The sequence below is a fragment of the Schistocerca serialis genome, unplaced genomic scaffold, assembly GCF_023864345.2.
Source record: "Schistocerca serialis cubense isolate TAMUIC-IGC-003099 unplaced genomic scaffold, iqSchSeri2.2 HiC_scaffold_936, whole genome shotgun sequence".
Lineage (NCBI taxonomy): Eukaryota > Metazoa > Arthropoda > Insecta > Orthoptera > Acrididae > Schistocerca > Schistocerca serialis.
In genome coordinates, this window is record NW_026048558.1 from 393,237 (window position 1) to 414,260 (window position 21,024).

General features: G+C 42.8%; 1 pseudogene; it reads left to right on the plus strand.

Moving 5' to 3' along the window:
* The first annotated feature begins 2,699 nt into the window (after positions 1-2,699).
* On the plus strand, positions 2,700-2,817 carry LOC126452778 (5S ribosomal RNA; annotated as a pseudogene).
* Positions 2,818-21,024: the final 18,207 nt, after the last annotated feature.

Below are 21,024 nucleotides of genomic sequence, written 5' to 3' on the forward strand. Positions count from 1 at the left end.
CTGGCATGTGGAGGACGCGGGTTCGATATTCGCTACTGTTAGAGATTTTGCCTTGGTTGGAAGCCTGGTATGGGGTGTACCCAATCTCTTGAGCTTCTCGACCGAGTGATACTGGCTGCAGGCGGCGGAGGAGGACACGGCGGTCGGTCGGCGACGATTAGCCCGTGTAGGGTCAGGACGCAGGACATTATGTTTACCTTCTTACCTATTCCCTGGTAACAAAACAGAAACTTAAGGAAATGAGAGGTGACTATTGTTGACTACAGATATACTAGTTAGGATACACTGCAAGACAAGAAAAAAAGGGCGCACCAGGAAGGAATTATCCTAACGGGACGGAAATCGGCAGATGTGATGCGCATGAACACAAAAGCAAATGATTAGAATTTCAGGAAAACTGGATGCTCTATTCGAGAGAAAGAGGGGTCACAATTTGAGCAAGTCAGTAATGTGTTGGTCCACCTCTGGCCTTTATGCAATCAGTTACTCGACTCAGCAGTTGACTGATGGAGTTGTTGGATGTCCTCGTGGGAGATATTGTGCCACATTCTGTCCAGTTGCCGCGACAGATCATCAGAAGTCCGAGGTGGTTGGAGAGTTCCAGACGTTCTCAATTTGGTATCCCAACACATCCGGGGCGTCTCCACACACGTGTTAACTGGTTGTCGGGACTCAGTTCCAAGCGAGACTCGTCACCAAAGACACTTTTACTCCAGTGAATTAGATTCCAGGCCAAAGACTGTCGCCCGCCATACCACCAGACAACCACCTGGTATGCCATTTTATTTTATAGCAGACCACGTTTGGTTGTCTTCTGCAGCACCTTTACAACACAGCCCCATTTTGTTGCCATCCAGATCGGTCTATCCTATGCTTACATTTCAGCAAGATAATGCCCGCCCGCACACAGCGGGAGTTTCTACTGCTTTCCAAACCGTACCATGGCCAGCAAGGTCGCCGGGTCTCTCCCCAATTAAGGAAGTTTGCAGCATTATGGGCAGGGCTCTCCAACCATATTGGGATTTTGACTTTCTAACGCGACAAGCAGGCGCTGACAGATGTGAAAGTTACCGAACTATCAGTTTAATAAGTCACAGCTGCAGAATACTAACGCGAATTCTTTACAGACGAATGGAAAAACTGGTAGAAGCGGACCTCGGGGAAGATCAGTTTGGATTCCGTAGAAATGTTGGAACACGTGAGGCAATACTAACCTTACGACTTATCTTAGAAGAAGATTAAGAAAAGGCAAACCTACGTTTCTAGCATTTGTAGACTTAGAGAAAGCTTTTGACAATGTTGATTGGAATACTCTCTTTCAAATTCTGAAGGTGACAGGGGTAAAATACAGGGACCGAAAGGCTATTTACAATTTGTACAGAAACCAGATGGCAGTTATAAGAGTCGAGGGGCATGAAAGGGAAGCAGTGGTTGGGAAAGGAGTGAGACAGGGTTGTAGCCTCTCCCCGATGTTATTCAATCTGTATATTGAGCAAGCAGTAAAGGAAACAAAAGAAAAATTCGGAGTAGGTATTAAAATTCATGGAGAAGAAGTAAAAATTTTGAGGTTCGCCGATGACATTGTAATTCTGTCAGAGACAGCAAAGGACTTGGAAGAGCAGTTGAACGGAATGGACAGTGTCTTGAAAGGAGGATATAAGATGAACATCAACAAAAGCAAACGAGGATAATGGAATGTAGTCAAATTAAATCGGGTGATCCTGAAGGAATTAGATTAGGAAATGAGACACTTAAAGTAGTAAAGGAGTTTTGCTATTTAGGGAGTAAAATGACTGATGATGGTCGAAGTAGAGAGGATATAAAATGTAGACTGGCAATGGCAAGGAAATCGTTTCTGAAGAAGAGAAATTTGTTAACATCGAGTATAGATATAAGGGTCAGGAAGTCGTTTCTGAAAGTATTTGTATGGAGTGTAGCCATGTATGGAAGTGAAACATGGACGATAACTAGTTTGGACAAGAAGAGAATAGAAGCTTTCGAAATATGGTGCTACAGAAGAATGCTGAAGATAAGGTGGGTAGATCACGTAACTAATGAGGAGGTATTGAATAGGATTGGGGAGAAGATAAGTTTGTGGCACAACTTGACCAGAAGGAGGGATCGGTTGGTAGGACATGTTTTGAGGCATCAAGGGATCACAAATTTAGCATTGGAGGGCAGCGTGGAGGGTAAAATTCGTAGAGGGTGACCAAGAGATGAATACACTAAGCAGGTACAGAAGGATGTAGGTTGCAGTAGGTACTGGGAGATGAAGAGGGTTGCACAGGATAGAGTAGCATGGAGAGCTGCATCAAACCAGTCTCAGGACTGAAGACCACAACAACAACAACAACGCGACACTTTGACAGAATTTGGCACGATACCCCTGAGGAGAACATCCAACAGTTCTTACCAAACAGTGCCAAGCCGAATGACTGCTTGCGGCACAGAGGTGGACCAACACCCCAGCCGGTTCTAGGCACTTCAGTCTGGAACCGGGCGACCGGTACAGTCGCAGGTTCGAATCCTGCCTCGGGCGTGGGTGTGTGTGATGTCCTTAGGTTAGTTAGGTTCAAGTAGTTCTAAGTTCTAGGGGACTGATGACCTCAGATGTCCCATTGTGCTCACAGCCATTTGAACCATTTTTGGACCAACACTCTATTGACTTGATCAATTTAGTGGAGCCCTTTCTCTTGAATGGCAACGGCCTTGCCGCAGTGGATACACCGGTTCCCGTGGGATCACCGAAGTTAAGCGCTGTCGGGCGTGGTCGGCACGTGGATGGGTGACCATCCAGGCCGCCGTGCGCTGTTGCCGACTTTCGGGGTGCACTGACCCTCGTGATGCCATTTGAGGAGCTACTCGACCGAATAGTAGCGGCTCGAGTCACAGAAAACCATCGTAACGACTGGGAGAGCGGTGTGCTGACCACACGCCCCTCCTATCGCGTCCTCAAGTGAGGATGACACGGCGGTCGGATGGTCCCGATGAGCCATTTGTCGCCTGAAGTCGGAGTACTCTTTTTTTTTCTCTTGAATACATCGTTGTGATTTTCTGGAATTGTAATCATTTGTTTCTCTGTACATGTATATCACATATACCGATTTCCGTCACATTCAGATAATTGCTTTGTCGTGTGTCATTTTTTGTCGTAGAACTTATTACTGTTGCATGTCTGCACGTGCAGTTAGTGAAAAAAAATGATTATTCGGTACAGGTTGTGCATTTTATGCAAAACACTTTTTTTTCGTGCTAGCCAAAGATCTTTCGGCACCTCTGTCCCATCATCAGTGTGTTTTGTTTATTGAAAAACTGTAAAAAGTAAACATATTTTGCAGGCCGGGATGGCCGGGAATTCTAGCCGCTTCAGTCCGGAACCGCGCGATTGCTACGGTCGCAGGTTCGAATCCTGCCTCAGGCATGGATGTGTGTGATGTCCTTGGGCTAGTTAGGTTTAAGTAGTTGTCAGTTCTAGGGGACTGATGACCTCAGATGTTAAGTCCCATAGCGCTCAGACCCATTTGAACTTGCATTATGAGAAATGAAACGTAGAGCCTCAATATTAATGAACTGAAACAAAAACTTTGTTCTGAGTTAGGATCAGTCAGTTCCCTGGCATGGACGCTTCTTAATTACGTATTTATTTTGTAATTTGTCTCGATAGCTTTTGCAGTGATGAGGCGGGCAGTGTAGTTACGCGCCATTGAATCGCCTTCTCAATCGACTTATACAAGTACAAAAAGAGATATATTGCTGTTTGTTTCTCCTGACGAATGTAATATACCGCGTTTCAAAGGATTTTGCAGTTCCAGTCTTTATATGCGTGACTTTGTGGCAGTCTGTCTGTGTACTCCCACGCTGATGGATATAAGTGGTCTGTTCAAAAAGAATTCCGGAGCTCTGTCCACAAAATTTTTCTGTGCATGTTCTCCTTCGATATACTCCCCTCAACAGTTGATACATCGGTCCCAACGCCGTTTCCGCTTCCGGAAATAGTCTCGTTACGCCTTTTGCTGGATCACTCGAAGCGCCGTCTCCGAATTTTCTTTGATTTAGTCTATCGTTGCGAATCTTCGTCCTTTCAGCAGGATTTTCAACTTTGGAAATAAAAAAAAAATCGGCAGGAGCCAGATCTGGAGAGTACGCAGGATGAGGCAGTACAGTGATTTCGTTTTTTTGTGCAACAGTCACGGACCAACAGCGATGAATCTGAGGCTGCGTTATCGTGTTGGAAAAGCCACGAATTGTCTCGCACATTTCAGGCCGTTTCCTTCTCACATTTTCTGGCACGCGGCGCAACACGTCTCGATAGTACCACCTATTAACAATTTGTCCCTAGGCACGTATTCATGATGAAGTTATGCTTCAAAGTCAAAGAAAACCTGACCTGACGAGTTTTTTTTTTTTTTTTTTTTTTTCTCTCTCTCTCTCTCTCTCTCTCTCTCTCTCTCCGTAGAACCTTTCCCGACCCACTGTGAAGACTGAATCTTGATCTCAACATCATAACCGTGCACCCACGTCTCGTCAGCGTTTATTATTCTCTTAAGGAATATCTCGTTCTCATTTGCGCCATCCAAAAGCTCTTCACAGATTGCGAGGCCAAGGTCTTTCTGGTCTCGACTCGTCAGCCGTGGAACGAATCTCGCGGCTACACGGCACATTGCAGAATGACGTGTCAGGATTTCGTGACATTATGTCCAACTGTAATGTTACATTCTTCTGCAGTCTGTCGGGCAGCCAGTCTTCGATTGGCACGCACAATTTCGTTGACTTTCCTGACACGAGCGTCGTCGGCAGATGTCGGAGTGCGTCCTGAAGGAGGGTCACATTTAACTTCAGGCCGGCCATTTTTAATCTACATCTACAACCATACTGCGCAAGCCACCTGACGGTGTGCGGCGGAGGGTACCTTGAGTAGCTCTATCGGTTCTCCCCTCTATTCCAGTCTCGTATTGTTCGTGGAAAGACAGATTGTCGCTATGGCTGTGTGTGGCGTCTAATCTCTCTGATTTTATCCTCACGGTCTCTTCGCGAGATAGACGTAGGAGGGACCAATATACTCCTTGACTCTTCGGTGAAGGTATGTTCTCGAAACTTTAACAAAAGCCCGTACCGAGCTACTGAGCGTCTCTCCTGCAGAGTCTTCCACTGGAGTTTATCTATCATCTCCGTAACGCTTTCGCGATTACTAAATGCTCCAGTAACGAAGCGCGCTGCTCTCCGTTGGATCTTCTCTATCTCTTCTATCGACCCTATCTGGTACGGATCCCACACTGCTGAGCAGTATTCAAGCAGTGGCCGAATAAGTGTACTGTAACCTACTTCCTTTGTTTTCGAATTGCATCTGTTTAGGATTGTTCCAATGAATCTCAGTCTGGCACCTGCTTTACCGACGATCAACTTTATATGATCATTCCATTTTAAATCACTCCTAATGCGTACTCCCAGATAATTTATGGAATTAACTGCTTCCACCCCCCCCCCCCCCCATGAACTATGGACCTTGCCGTTGGTGGGGAGGCTTGCGTGCCTCAGCGATACAGATAGCCCTACAGTAGGTGCAACCACAACGGAGGGGTATCTGTTGAGAGGCCAGACAAACATGTGGTTTCTGAAGAGGGGCAGCAGCCTTTTCAGTAGTTGCAGGGGCAACAGTCTGGATGATTGACTGATCTGCCCTTGTAACATTAACCAAAACGGCCTTGCTGTGCTGGTACTGCGAACGGCTGAAAGCAAGGGGAAACTACAGCCGTAATTTTTCCCGAGGACATGCAGCTTTACTGTATGATTAAATGACGATGGCGTCCTCTTGCGTAAAATATTCCGGAGGTAAAATAGTCCCCCATTCGGATCTCCGGGCGGGGACTACTCAAGAGGACGTCATTATCAGAAGAAAGAAAACTGGCGTTCTACGGATCGGAGCGTGGAATGTCAGATCCCTTAATCGGGCAGGTAGGTTAGAAAATTTAAAAAGGGAAATGGATAGGTTAAAGTTAGATATAGTGGGAATTAGTGAAGTTCGATGGAAGGAGGAACAAGACTTTTGGTCAGGTGATTGCAGGGTTATAAATACAAAATCAAATAGAGGTAATGCAGGAGTAGGTTTAATAATGAATAAAAAAATAGGAATGCGGGTAAGCTACTACAAACAGCATAGTGAACGCATTATTGTGGCCAAGATAGACACAAAGCCCATGCCTACTACAGTAGTACAAGTTTATATGCCAACTAGCTCTGCAGATGATGATGAAATTGATGAAATGTATGACGAGATAAAAGAAATTATTCAGGTAGTGAAGGGAGACGAAAATTTAATAGTGATGGGTGACTGGAATTCGTCAGTAGGAAAAGGGAGAGAAGGAAACATAGTAGGTGAATATGGATTGGGGGGAAGAAATGAAAGAGGAAGCCGCCTTGTAGAATTTTGCACAGAGCATAACTTAATCATAGCTAACACTTGGTTCAAGAATCATGAAAGAAGGTTGTATACGTGGAAGAAGCCTGGAGATACTAAAAGGTATCAGATACATTATATAATGGTAAGACAGAGATTTAGGAACCAGGTTTTAAATTGTAAGACATTTCCAGGGGCAGATATGGATTCTGACCACAATCTCTTGGTTATAAACTGCAGATTGAAACTGAAGAAACTGCAAAAAGGTCGGAATTTAAGGAGATGGGACCCGGATAAACTGAAAGAACGAGAGGTAGTACAGAGTTTCAGGGAGAGCATAAGGGAACAATTGACAGGAATGGGGGAAAGAGATACAGTAGAAGAAGAATGGGTAGCTCTGAGGGATGAAGTAGTGAAAGCAGCAGACGATCAAGTATGTAAAAAGACGAGAGCTAATAGAAATCCTTGGGTAACAGAAGAAATATTGAATTTAATTGATGAAAGGAGAAAATATAAAAATGCAGTAAATGAAGCAGGCAAAAAGGAATACAAACGCCTCAAAAATGAGATCGACAGGAAGTGCAAAATGGCTAAGCAGGGATGGCTAGAGGACAAATGTAAGGATGTAGAGGCTTATGTTACTGGGGGTAAGGTAGATACTGCCTACAGGAAAATTAAAGAGACCTTTGGAGAGAAGAGAACCACTTTTATGAATATCAAGAGCTCAGATGGCAACCCAGTTCTAAGCAAGGGCAGAAAGGTGGAAGGAGTATATAGTTTATACAAGGGCGATGTACTTGAGGACAATATTATGGAAATGGAAGAGGATGTAGATGAAGATGAAATGGGAGAAACGATACTGCGTGAAGAGTTTGACAGAGCACAGAAAGACCTGAGTCGAAACAAGGCCCCGGGAGTAGACAGCATTCCATTAGAACTACTGACGGCCTTGGGAGAGCCAGTCATGACAAAACTCTTCCATCTGGTGAGCAAGATGTATGAGACAGGTGAAATACCCTCAGACTTCAAGAAGAATATAATAATTCCAATCCCAAAGAAAGCAGGTGTTGACAGATGTGAAAATTATCGAACTATCAGTTTAATAAGTCACAGCTGCAAAATACTAACGCGAATTCTTTACAGACGAATGGAAAAACTGGTAGAAGCGGACCTCGGGGAAGATCAGTTTGGATTCCGTAGAAATGTTGGAACACGTGAGGCAATACTAACCTTACGACTTATCTTAGAAGAAAGATTAAGAAAAGGCAAACCTACGTTTCTAGCATTTGTAGACTTAGAGAAAGCTTTTGACAATGTTGACTGGAATACTCTCTTTCAAATTCTGACGGTGGCAGGGGTAAAATACAGGGAGCGAAAGGCTATTTACAATTTGTACAGAAACCAGATGGCAGTTATAAGAGTCGAGGGGCATGAAAGGGAAGCAGTGGTTGGGAAGGGAGTAAGACAGGATTGTAGCCCCTCCCGGATGTTATTCAATCTGTATATTGAGCAAGCAATAAAGGAAACAAAAGAAAAATTCGGAGTAGGTATTAAAATTCATGGAGAAGAAGTAAAAACTTTAAGGTTCGCCGATGACATTGTAATTCTGTCAGAGACAGCAAAGGACTTGGAAGAGCACCTGAACGGAATGGATAGTGTGTTGAAAGGAGGATATAAGATGAACACCAACAAAAGCAAAACGAGGATAATGGAATGTAGTCGAATTAAGTCGGGTGATGCTGAGGGAATTAGATTAGGAAATGAGACACTTAAAGTAGTAAAGGAGTTTTGCTATTTAGGGAGTAAAATAACTGATGATGGTCGAAGTAGAGAGGATATAAAATGTAGACTGGCAATGGCAAGGAAATCGTTTCTGAAGAAGAGAAATTTGTTAACATCGAGTATAGATTTAAGTGTCAGGAAGTCGTTTCCGAAAGTATTTGTATGGAGTGTAGCCATGTATGGAAGTGAAACATGGATGATAACTAGTATGGACAAGAAGAGAATAGAAGCTTTCGAAATGTGGTGCTACAGAAGAATGCTGAAGATAAGGTGGGTAGATCACGTAACTAATGAGAAGGTATTGAATAGGATTGGGGAGAAGCGAAGTTTGTGGCACAACTTGACTAGAAGGAGGGATCGGTTGGTAGGACATGTTTTGAGGCATCAAGGGATCACAAATTTAGCATTGGAGGGCAGCGTGGAGGGTAAAAATCGTAGAGGGAGACCAATACACTAAGCAGATTCAGAAGGATCTGGGTTGCAGTAGGTACTGGGAGATGAAGAAGCTTGCATAGGATAGAGTAGCATGGAGAACTGCATCAAACCAGTCTCAGGACTGAAGACCACAACAACAACAACAACTGCTTCCAGTTGCTGACCTGCTATATTGTAGCTAAATGATCTTTCTTTCTATGTCATCGCAGCACAGAACACTTGTCTACATTGCAATTCAATTGCCATTCCCTGCACCATGTGTCAATTCGCTGCAGATCCTCCTGCATTTCAGTACAATTTTCGATTGTTACAACCTCTCGATATACTATAGCATGATCCGCAAAAAATTTCCGACGTTGTCCACAAGGTCATTTATGTGTATTGTGAATAGCAACGGACCTACGACACTCCCCTGCGGTACACCTGAAATCACTCTTACTTAGGAAGACTTCTCTCCATTGAGAATTACATGCTGCGTTCTGTTACCTAGGCACTCTTCAATCCAATCACACAATTGGTCTGATAGTCCATATGCTCTTACTCTGTTCATTAAAAGACTGTGGGGAACTGTATCGAACGCCTTGAGGAAGTCAAGAAACACGGCATCTACCTGTGAACCAGTGTCTATGGCCCTCTGAGTCTCGTGGACGAATAGCGCGAGCTGGGTTTCACATGATCGTCTTTTTCGGAACCCATGCTGATTCCTACAGAGTAGATTTCTAGTCCCCAGAAAAGTGATTATACTCGAACACAATACGTGTTCCAAAATCCGTGTGGACCATTCGTAACACCGAGTACTGCTTAAGCACTCTTCACCGTAGGCTTCCAGCATCATTTGGTGTTTCTCTGTAAAGATTTTCTCGAGTTTCATGCAAAGTTTAATGCAGAGGCGTTGATCCTCTAACTGTGCCATCTCGAAATTGGCAACCAGTGCGACACAACGTTCTACTCAATACAGCACTGAACAATAAATAACAGACGTACAACAATGAAACTGCAATGTGCAGGCATGCCAACCCCATTTCGCACCAACTGGCGCGAAATTAGGACGGTTCCGAATTTTTTGTGAACGGGCCTCGTATAACACTGGAGAATCATCTCACTGGCCAAAACCACATCGTCGTAATATACTGACATGGAATAACAAAACGCAAATGACAGCTAAACCTCTATTGTTAAGTATGAGTAATGTTGTTGCGGTCTTCAGTCCTGAGACTGGTTTGATGCAGCTCTCCATGCTACTCTGTCCCGTGCAAGCTTCTTCATCTCCCAGTACCTACTGCAGCCTACAATCCTTCTGAATCTGCTTAGTGTATTCATCTCTTGGTCTCCCTCTACGATTTGTACCCTCCACGCTGTCCTCCATCACTAAATTGGTGATCCCTTGATGCCTCAGAACGTGTCCTACCAACCGGTCCCTTCTTCTTGTCAAGTTGTGCCACAAACTCCTCCTCTCCTCAATTCTGTTCAGTACCTACTCATTAGTTACGTGATCTACCCATGTAATCTTTAGCATTCTTCTGTAGCACAACATTTCGAAAGCTTCTATTCTCTTCTTGTCTAAACTATTTATCGTTCACGTTTCACTTCCATACATGGCTACACTCCATACAAATTCTTTCAGAAACGACTTCCTGACCCTTAAATCTATACTCGATGTTAACAAATTTCTCTTCTTCAGAAACGGTTTCCTTGCCATTGCCAGTCTACATTTTATATCCTCTCTACTTCGACCATCATCAGTTATTTTGCTCCCCAAATAGCAAAACTCCTTTACTACTTTAAGTGTCTCATTTCCTAATCTAATTGCCTCAGCATCACCCGACTTAATTCGACTACATTCCATTATCCTCGTTTTGCTTTTGTTGGTGTTCATCTTATATCCTCCTTTCAACACACTATCCATTCCGTTCAGGTGCTCTTCCAAGTCCTTTGCTGTCTCTGACAGAATTACAATGCCATCGGCGAACCTCAACGTTTTTATTTCTTCTCCATGGATTTTAATACGTACTCCGATTTTTTTTTCCGTTTCCTTTACTGCTTGCTCAATATACAGATTGAATAACATCGGGGACAGGCTGCAAGCCTGTCTCACTCCCTTCCCAACCAGTGCTTCCCTTTCATGCTCCTCGACTCTTATAACTGCCATCTGGTTTCTGTACAAATTGTAAATAGCCTTTCGCTCCCTGTATTTTACCCCTGCCACCGTCAGAATTTGAAAGAGAGTATTCCAGTCAACATTGTCAAAAGCTTTCTCTAAGTCTACAAATGCTAGAAACGTAGGTTTGCCTTTCCTTAATCTAGCTTCTAAAATAAGTCGTAAGGTCAGTATTGCCTCACGTGTTCCCATATTTCTACGGAATCCAAACTGATCTTCCCCGAGGTCGGCTTCTACCAGTTTTTCCATTCGTCTGTAAAGAATTCGCGTTAGTATGTTGCAGCTGTGAGTTATTAAACTGATATCAGTATGTATCATTAATTAAAAATTTAAAGAAATAATTAGGATTTTCTTCGAATCATCATTAACAATGCCGCAACGAAGACGATCGAATATTTCTCGACAAAGCCGTAACGCAAGAAGGATACAAGATTTGCGAATGAAAGGACTGAAGAAGAGCAACAAGTTGCCCGGGAAGAGCACCGTCTAAGTATGGCTCGCTTCGTGCTTCTCAATCACAAGACAAAGTGAGAGCAGCCCGTGAAACGGCTCGGTTGGTAAAGCGAAATCGTCGAGCCAACAACAGAGATCAACATGTAGATAATTTTCGACGCACAAGAAGAGATTTATCTCGTGATTATTTGAATCGAGGAGCGTTTAGATACGATTGCAGCACTGATTACGGCCGGCCGCGGTGGCCGAGCGGTTCTAGGCGCTTCAGCCCGGAACGGCGCGACTGCTACGGTCGCAGGTTCGAATGCTGCCTCGGGCATGGATGTGTGTGATGTCCTTAGGTTAGTTAGGTTTAAGTGGTTCAAAGTTCTAGGGGACTGATGACCTCAGAAGTTAAGTCCCATAGTGCTCAGAGCCATTTGAACCATTTTTGCTTCCCCAAAGATTGTGGTGCTGTACGTGACGAACATGGGGAGTGATTTCAACAAGATATTGCCACATTTGAGAAGAGGTATGCCATCTTCTGCCATCTGCCATTTGAAGCACTGATTACTGCTTGCATCCTTGTGTTTGCATTCGGCCGATGGACGTTGTTTGCGAGTATTGTGGCGCACTGGAGTTTTCCGGAGAAACGCACGAATTGTGCTGCCTTGGTGGGAAAGTAGTTTTAGCCACTGATCCAACATTTCGGCTGCAGTTGCTTCTTCTGGAATAGCAGCCACATTGTTAGAAGTATGCCGTACGGCACGTTCATCATTAAAATTACCGTTAAATCTTGAAGCTAATGCAGAACAAACATGTAATATTACAAAAAACTCAGGAATGGCTAGAGTTTTATCAGCGTCCAAGATCATCAGCTGGGAGGAATGCACAATAGCACATAAACGTGCATTAGAGCCACTTAACCGAACATTGAAAGATCTACGCAATGACTCGAGATGTTTTGGAGGAGCAATGATTTTACCGTCCGGCGATTTCCGCCAAACACTGCCAATACTTCCAAGATCAACGGCCGCAGACGAAATAAATGCTTGCCTCAAATCATCGAATCTATGGCGCTATGTGAAGAAACTTCAGCTGACAGCAGACATGAGAGTTGCACTGCTTAATGATACATCTGCTGAGGATTTCTCTGAGCAAATTGCTGACTATCGGTAATGGTCGAGTACCTGTCGAAGAATCGAGCGGGTTGATTTCATTTCATCATAATTTCTGTAACTTTGTCTCATCGAAAGACGAACTTATCAACAAAGTATTCCCAAACATCAGTACTAACTACAAAGGTAATGAATGGTTGAGTTAGCGAGCAATTTAGGCGGCTAAGAATTAAGATGACCTAAACTACATAATTCAGAATGAGATCATTGGTAAAATGGATTCATTCAAATCTATTGACTGTGTAACAAATGAAGATGAAGCCACCAACTATCCAACTGAATTTTTAAAGTCCTTGGGTGTGCCTGGCTTACCACCGCACAATTTACGCCTTAAAGTTGGCTCCGTAGTAATCGTGCTTCGAAACATAAACCAACCAAAACTGTGCAACAGTACGCATTTGGTGGTAAGTAAATTGATGAACAATGTTATTTACGCGGCGATACTCTAAGGAAAATTCGAAGGTGAGGAAGTTCTCATTCCGAGGATCCCTTTGACCCCAACCGATATGCCGTTTGAGTTTAAAAGACTTCAATTTCAGATCCGTCTTGCATTCGCCACGACCATTAACAAATCACAAGGCCAATCCTTGAAAGTTTGTGGTTTGAACCTGGAATATCCATGTTTTCCACATGGTCAACTATATATGGCATGTACACGGGTCGGAAGTCCCATCTGCGTTGTTTGTTCTTGCGCCTGATAATAAAACAAAAAAATGGCGTGTATCACAAGGTACTTAATTGAAGAGTACACGCTATGCACCAAAAAAAACATAAAAAATGAAGTCATTAAAATACCTAATTTTTTTATTTTATTTCCTAATAAAAAATTGAACTTAACATCCAAAATTTATTGGGTTTAAGGTGGATAGGACGTCAAACGGGCCAACTTGGAGCAAGAGAGGCACCACAGGACATTTTAATTTCCACTGTCTATACTTCTTCAAGTAAATTCATAAAACTTTGAAAGCATGATCAGGAAGGATTCACGATTCATACTCATAGCAGTGGAAGCTCAAAAACGTGACAATATACATTTTTTTTACATGTGAAATTTCAGCATTTTTTCACTTACTACTGGCTACATATGTTGCTATAGGTAAACTTTTCTTCCTAAGTAAGAGAGATTCTTCGATGAATTTTGCACAGCATACCAACTATAGTTACATGTATATGAAACTCTAGAGTTTACTTAATTTACGAAAAAATGTATGAACTGTTCCATTTTAAACTTCATGTTTCGAAAAAACTCAAATTTTGTAGTTAATTATCTCAATTTTTACCACAGTTTTCAACAGATTTGGAAAATTCTAGAGTTTCATACACCTTTAAGTATGGTTTGTATGCTGTGCAAAATTCATCGAAGAATCTCTCTTACTTAGGAAGAAAAGTGTACCTACAGAAACAAATGCAGCCAGTAGTAAGTGAAAAAAATGATGAAATTTCACATGTAAAAAAAGAAGGTATTTTGCTACATTATGGAACTTCCACTGCTATTAGTGTGAGTCCTCAATCCTTCCTGATGATGCTGACAAGGTCTTACGAATTTATTTGTAAAAGTATTGACAGTAGAAATTAAAATGTCCTGTGGTGACTCTCCTGCTCCAAGTCAGCCCGTTTGACGTCCTACCCCCCTTAACCCATTACTGGCCAAAAGTCTATCGGATCATTTTTTGCAAACTTTTATACATAAATACGTTACATTGAGTGATTAATTGAATAAAAAGTTGTTTCGAAAATTTTCAGTTTATTAGAACAAAAACTATACGCCGTCCCATTTTTGCGCTATGCAAATTCACAACCTTATTCTCCATGGATAATATTGTAAGAAACAACACAAACAATGAATAAAGAATGTTTTAATATTATTGAATGTCTATTCAATATGAAATGAAGCAAAACACTTGTCGTGTACGCGAACATTGGCTCTGAGCACTATGGGACTTAACATCTTTGGTCATCAGTCCCCTAGAATTTAGAAAAACCTAACTAACCTAAGGACATCACACAACACCCAGTCATCACGAGGCAGAGAAAATCCCTGACCAACATTGTACCTATCACAAATTTTTGTTGTTTTTTCTTGCAGTAAGCACATCTTTTCTGTGTTTTACTCTCTTCTGTGTTTTACTCGACACAATGACATGAATTCCAAGATATAGTCATACATCTGTGCTCACCTGCCTTCCCATCAATTTGCTTCCTTGTGGTCCTCTGCGTTTTGGTACTGATCCTGTTTTCTTTGGTAGGTAAAACATCACTATTCTCCGTGGGACATCCAAAAGTGAGAGCTTCTCATCAGAGTTAGCAATTTGGTATGCACGCCATGTGTTTACTGCGCAGATATCTATAATCTGCGTGAATAATGGCCACCACCATTTCTTTGACCTTATCCTCGTCCTATAAAGTGATATCTGCTTGTCCAGTAGCTCACGCCACCCAACAATAAATGACAATGTGAGATGCCATTGTCCCATTATTGGGGCGCATAAAATATAACGATATTGCACTTACTTGAAAAAATCTGACATTCGGGAGGACGACGGTTCAATCCCGCGTCCGGCCATCCTGATTTAGGTTTTCCGTGATTTCCCTAAATCACTCCAGGCAAATGCCGGGATGGTTCCTCTGAAAGGGCACGGCCGACTTCCTTCCCCATCCTTTCCTAATCCGATGAGACCGATGACCACGCTGTCTGGTCTCCTTCCCCAAACAACCAACCAACCAAAAAATCTGAAGTACTTAGAAAAAAGTTATTTATTTTACATTTACAGGCATTATAGCAGTATGATGAACCTACAGGTGCAACAATGAAGGCTAAAAGCTCCATTGCTTACGTAGAAATAAGTAAAATATACGCGTCCCAAAAAAGGGACAATGGTTAAGGCGCAACAGAGTTCGCCGGGTCAGCTAGTCAAAAATGAAAGTAGAATTGGTGCAGTCAGGGCAGTACGTCCGGTAATGGATGCGGCCCCGACTTTTAAAGTCGCTGTTTTTCGGCAGTTTCCCCCACGCTTTCCCGCCGCCGCTCAACAGTGCTTGTGACCGTCTCGGCCACGTCGTTCTCGCCGCAGTTCTCTGGACCGCTGTGTGGGCCTCCATCTTACAACTGGGTATTGGGGTCGGCGTGATAGCGCGCGCACGGGTCAGCACATGTGGGTCACGACCCGGCCTGTGACGTCACCGCCCTGGCGGCTACACAGCTATGCCGATTCTACGTCTGCTGTCCGCGCCTTCCTCGCGTTTTCTTTTAATTTTTATTTTGTTAAATGTGGTGTCACCGCCAGACACCACACTTGCTAGGTGGCAGCCTTTAAATCGGCCGCGGTCCGTTAGTATACGTCGGACCCGCGTGTCGCCACTGTCAGTGATTGCAGACCGAGCGCCGCCACACGGCAGGTCTAGAGAGACTCCCTAGCACTCGCCCCAGTTGTATATATATATATATATATATATATATATATATATATATATATATATATATATATATATATATATATTATAACGATTGTTCCCCTTTAGGAGAGCGATTGAACTTGAATTCATAATTTCATCTTCGGATGTTTTTCTTCTTTGCTTCCCAAAACCTCCTCATCCTCTCAGAATGCTCCTTCTTCTGTTCCTCTGTCCATTTTTTACCAGGCTGACGCGATGTTCTTTCCCCAAACTTCACAGTTGTGATTTTATGCCGGCGCTCGGTGCGATCTTCGAGATATTTTATGTTGATCTGCTGTAGGTCCCTCTCGACTTCTTTCAGCCATTCCGAGCCACATTTACTCCTTGTTATAATATTGAATAATTTCTTTGCTGTTCTGGAGCCTTCCATCCTGTAGATGTGTGTATAAAATCTGGCTCGGCGCTTTCTGATTTCATCTGTTACTATGCTGATCTTTCTATAGAGCTCGTTTTGTGGTCTCTTCATCCAAATGCCATTTTTGTTGATTGGACCGTAAATCTTCCTGAGAATTTTTCTTTCCTGCTTTTCTATTTCCTTAATTTTAGAACGACCATCAATCACCATTGTTTCAGCTGCATAGATTGCTTCTGGAAGAATCACTGTTGTATAGTGCCTTAATATATATATATATATATAGTTCTTTTGAAAAGTGTACCTATTCAAAGAGTAAAATAGTATTGGCAGAATAGGGATAAAAATTGCCTTCCGTCTCCCGTATATATATATATATATATATATATATATATATATATATATATATATATATATATGCCTCAATTTACAAGTAAAATGAACATAATACCTCTGATGGTTTTGAAAAAAAACATTATTCATTCACTAGTAAAGTTTAGCTTTTTTTGTACATTAATTATTATAAAACAGTTTCCGATTGTTTGGTGGTTCTCAATTTACTTGTAATAGCTTATTACCATCTGCAGTACAAATTGACCAAATTTCATGTTTCTAACCCCATTAGTTTATCAAATAGTGGTACCTGAAAGTAATAAAAGCCGGCCGCGGTGGCCGAGCGGTTCTAGGCGCTTCAGTCGGGAACCGCGCGACTGCTACGGTCGCAGGTTCGAATCCTGCCTCGGGCATGGATGTGTGTGATGTCCTTAGGTTAGTTAGGTTTAAGTAGTTCTAAGTTCTAGGGGACTGATGACCACAGGAGTTAAGTTCCGTAATGGTCAGAGCCATTTGAGCCAAAGTAATAAATTGTAGTTTCGAGAAAAATCCGTGTAAAGTTTAATATTGCCATTGATCAGAATTAATTACCACTAGTATCTTCCTGCACCATACTGATCTTCTTTTCTTCTCTTGGTCCCCCTTCATTTCTGTCTGGCTTCTTTTGTGCGTTTTAATTTAGCAATATCTGCTTTGCAGATTCTCTCTTTATCTATTGGCACCAAAGATTTTGCAGTATTTCCACTAGATTTCATGCTCAACAATTCCAAAACATCTAGTTTTGTAATTACACCAACACTGAAGCATAAACTAGCATCACAAATACCAAATTTGAGGGTTGTAAGCTGAACAAATACAGTTTTCAGTAACCGGTTCGAAATGACAGAATTCACACATTAATTTAAATTTTGGGTTTTCACATGAATACATTCCTTCAGCAAGACACCTTTACAAAGGTCTCTAAATATCGGTTTAATTCCATTCATTACTGATGCAGGTAAAGAATGTTTGTGGTCATATCTGGCACTTCTCCAGTACTTGCACCAAGTGTCAGGATAATTCAGTAAAGACCGTGCACTGGATTTTCATTTGTGCAAAGCTTATGGAGAAAGATAGCCCATACAGCTTTTTTCATCTTTTCTTCTTATGGCCAAGCCATAATAATTCTGTAATGTATCTACTTCAACATTTGTGAGGCGAACTTCACCACCTGTCTTCTTACCATCTTCTATTACTATTTTTGACTTTTCTTTCAATAATCTTCTCAACCTGGACCCCATTCTCTTCTGGGCATGCCAAATGCGCTCAAATTTAGAAATTGTTACATCAAGACCATACGGCTGTTCTGCACATACGCCACGGACGTGAATAAACCTCGCTGTCACCGTCGAGATTTTGCACAGACCGTCAGGAAAACCATCATATCTCACGAAAATTTGTCGTATTTGTATAAAACAGTAAGAAAGGCCAGCCATTTCAAATACGCTAAAATCTAAATATGGCAGTTTTGAAGCCCACTTGCCTTCCGTCTCCCCTTGATATTTGTTACAAAAAAATGTCCGTGAATTCGCAAGGGACCAAATTGCTGAGGTTATCGGTCTATAGACTTACACACTGCTTAAACTAACTTATGCTAAGAAAAAACACACACGCCCATGCCCGAGGGAGCACTCGAATCTCCGGCGGGAGAGGCCGCGCAATCCGTGACATGGCGCCTCAAACCGCGCGGCCACTCCGCGCCGCTGTTAATTACACAAGGATGCCAATGAAACTTATATACTTTGCCATAGAGGTGCCTAAAGAAAAGAACAATTTGTGTACATAGCCGTTAAGAGCGGTAAACGGAAGTAGAATGTTTCGGAATTGGTAACTAAAAAATGGTTCAAATGGCTCTGAGTACTATGGGACAACATCTGAGGTCATCAGTCCCCTAGAACTACTTAAACCTAACTAACCTAAGAACATCACACACATTCATGCCCGAGGCAGGATTCGAAACTGCGACCGTAGCAGCAGCGCGGTTCCGGACTGAAGCGCCTAGAACCGCTCCGCCACAGCGGCCGGCTATTCGTAACTCTGATGATACTTCTCCATCACATATTGGCCGGCCGAAGTGGCCGTGCGGTTAAAGGCGCTGCAGTCTGGAACCGCAAGACCGCTACGGTCGCAGGTTCGAATCCTGCCTCGGGCATGGATGTTTGTGATGTCCTTAGGTTAGTTAGGTTTAACTAGTTCTAAGTTCTAGGGGACTAATGACCGCAGCAGTTGAGTCCCATAGTGCTCAGAGCCATTTTTTTCCATCACATATTACAATCTCCAATACGTGAACATCAACAACTGAACTGCTGCCAACTTCTGCGCTGCTTATCAATCGGTTCTTATGCTAGAAATGACACACGGGAGCTACACTTTTAGTGGAATCCCATTCTGGGGACGTTCATGTTTACTTGCGACAATTGCTAGTTCGACGATGAACTCACCTGTGGAATCTGAAAGATCGTAGTTCAACGAATAAATTTAGACAACATAGCCTATGGAGAAGCCGGCCGCGGTGGCCAAGCGGTTTTAGGCGCTCCAGTATGGAGCCGCGCGGCCGCTACGGTCACAGGTTCGAATCCTGCCTCGGCCATGGATGTGTGTGACGTCCTTAGGTTAGTTAGGTTTAAGTAGTTCTAAGTTCTAGGGGACTGATGACCTCAGATGTTAAGTCCCATAGTGCTCAGAGCCATTTGAACCATTTTGATGCTGTATTTAAGTTACAATGAACAGTCGAGATCGCAATAATATTTGTTTCTTTGCCGGTTTCGGCTCATGCTAAAGCACCTTCAGAATTTTTGGCCCTGAAATGGTACGAACAGCAAAGTTAGAAACAGTGTTTTCCTTCTTTCATTACGGAAAAGTCTCTTTCAACATTCGCAATGGGACCGGACACAACCAAAATACGAAAAGAAGTACAGAGGAGTTTGGAAATGATTTACATTAGCAGTTTTTTATATCGTACTTATGAATGAACGTCAGACAGCGTACGCACGATTTCTCAAAATAACCCCAGCGACCTCAACAATGAGCAGTGTATTAATGTCGGTGGGGTTATTTTGACGGATTTACTTCAGATTTTACATGATACACTAAAAAACGTTCCGACGGGCGTAGCCTACATATATTTTCAACACATATCATACGGAAGCCCGGAGAGATTTTTTGAACACCCCGTATGGTAACAATACGACTATATTAAGACAAGCTGTTATTTAACATGGTTACAAAAAATGTCCAGTCCTTTTTGGCTAGTTTACTTCACGTTTTTACACAGTACTCTGATAAAGGTTCAGAAGGGCATAGGCTACAATCTTTTAGATACACAGGGTGAGTCACCTAACGTTACCGCTGGATATATTTCGTAAACCACATCAAATACTGACGAACCGATTCCACAGACCGAACGTGAGGCGAGGGGCTAGTGTAATTGGTTAATACAAACCATACAAAAATGCACGGAAGTATGTTTTTTAACACAAACTTATGTTTTTTTTAAATGGAACCCCGTTAGTTTTGTTAGCACATCTGAACATATAACCAAATATGTAATCAGTGCCGTTTGTTGCATTGTAAAATGTTAATTACATCCGGAGATATTGCAACCTAAAGTTGACGCTTGAGTACCACTCCTCCGCTGTCCGATCGTGTGTATCGGAGAGCACCGAATTACGTAGGGATCCAAAGGGAACGGTGATGGACCTTAGGTACAGAAGAGACTGGAACAGCACATTACGTCCACATGCCAACACCTTTTTATTGGTCTTTTTCACTGACGCTCATGTAAATTACCATGAGGGGTGAGGTACACGTACACACGTGGTTTCCGTTTTCAATTACGGAGTGGAATAGAGTGTGTCCCGACATGCCAGGCCAATAGATGTTCAATGTGGTGGCCATCATTTGCTGCACACAACTGCAATCTCTGACGTAATGAATGTCGTACACGCCGCAGTACACCTGGTGTAATGTCGCCGCAGGCTGCCACAATACGTTGTTTCATATCCTCTGGGGTTGTAGGCACATCACGGTACATATTCTCCTTTAACGTACCCCACAGGAAGAAGTCCAGAGGTGTAAGATCAGGAGAACGGGCTGGCCAATTTATGCGTCCTCCACGTCCTACGAAACGCCCGTCGAACATGTACCTCACCCCTCATGTACATGTGCATGTGCGTCAGTGAGAAAGACCAATAAAATGGTGTTAGCACGTGGACGTAATGTGCTGTTCCAGTCTCTTCTGTACCTAAGGTCCATCACCGTTCCCTTTGGATGCCTACGTAATTCGGTGCTCTCCGATACACACGATCGAACAGCGGAGGAGTGGTACTCAAGCGTCAACTTTAGGTTACAATATCTCCGGATGTAATTAACATTTTACAATGCAACAAACGGCACTGATTACGTATTTGTTTATATATTCAGATGTGCCAACAAAACTAACGGGGTTCCATTTAAAAAAAACGTAAGT